We start from the raw sequence: 1,408 nt of genomic DNA on the forward strand, positions 1-1,408 counted from the left end.
GGATTTTATATATATATATATATATATATATATATATATATTCAATACTGGAAAGGTAAAAGAAATGAAGGGAGCACTAACTGTTCAGGAGAAATGAATGGTGGAAGCTTTATTCAGTGTTCGGGGCAAAGGCAGGCTTGAATCAGCGCGATGCCGAGGAACCTCGGACAACAGGGGAACAGCTGCTTTCACACTGCTAAAGCAGCACTTCATCAGGCCCCAGTGGCCTAATGGATAAGGCACTGGCCTCCTGAGCCAGGGATTGTGGGTTTGAGTCCCATCTGGGGTGTATGCTTTCCTTCTCTATTCCAATGAGTTTCAGTTCAAGATAGAATGTGATTGATTGGCTTCTCTAATGATTATCTTCCTTGTAAAGTCAATCTTGCAAAATCTGGTCCCAGGATGGTCTGACGAAGCACTGCTTGAGCAACGAACACCGAATAAAGCTTCCACTCATCATTTCTCCTGAACAGTGAGTGCTCCCTTCATTTCTTTTACCTTTCCAGTATTGAATTGTTGCAGTATCTTGTTGGGGCGAAGCACGGGAGATTTGTGTTTGCCGAGAGTGGGACCACTACTAAGGGACTGCTGCCGTTGTAAAAGCGGTAACGCTGAGAACATCTGTGCCGAAGTACGGTAGTTGCCGACCGCTGTCTCTTTTTGCTTCATATATATATATATATATATATATATATATATGTGTGTGTGTGTGTGTGTGTGTGTGTGTGTATATATATATATATATATATATAGAGAGAGAGAGAGAGAGAGAGAGAGAGAGAAAGTATACAAAAAAAGAAGGTTGCAGTAGCACACTTGGTCAAAAAATGGAGGCTCTTAGCGCACTATATATACCGTATTTTTCGCCGTATAAGACGCACTTTTTCTTCCCCAAAACTGGGGGGAAAAAGTCGGTGCGTCTTATACGGCGAATACACCCCTATCACGGCGATCCCTGCGGCCATCAACGGCCGGGACCGGCGGCTAATACAGGACATCACCGATCGCGGTGATGCCCTGTATTAACCCTTCAGACGCGGCGATCAAAGCTGACCACCGCGTGTGAAGGGGAAGTGACACTAACCCGGCTGTTCAGTCGGGCTGTTCGGGACCGCCGCGGTGAAATCTGAATAGCCGGGTTAGTGCTTACAGGACACCGGGAGGGACCTTACATGCCTCCTCGGTGTCTTCTCCGTTCAGGGATCCCCTGTATGGCCGGCGCTCTCCTTCCTCGTCATCACGTCGTCGCGTACGTGCGTCGGCGTGCGTAACGATGTGATGGCGGTGACAGAGAGCGAGGATACCCGGCCGGCAGCAGAGACGTTCCGGAGCGACGGGGACACGGCGACAGCGATGGAGCGACATCCAGGGCAGCGGTGACGGGTGTGGAGCGACGGGGACACGTGAG

At 49.1% G+C, this 1,408-nt stretch overlaps 1 non-coding gene across 1 annotated transcript; it reads left to right on the forward strand.

Moving 5' to 3' along the window:
- The first annotated feature begins 216 nt into the window (after positions 1–216).
- On the forward strand, positions 217–289 carry TRNAR-CCU (transfer RNA arginine (anticodon CCU)). Its single transcript has one exon. It is a non-coding gene; the product is annotated as a tRNA-Arg (tRNA).
- Positions 290–1,408: the final 1,119 nt, after the last annotated feature.

This window comes from Hyla sarda, chromosome 2, assembly GCF_029499605.1.
Source record: "Hyla sarda isolate aHylSar1 chromosome 2, aHylSar1.hap1, whole genome shotgun sequence".
NCBI lineage: Eukaryota > Metazoa > Chordata > Amphibia > Anura > Hylidae > Hyla > Hyla sarda.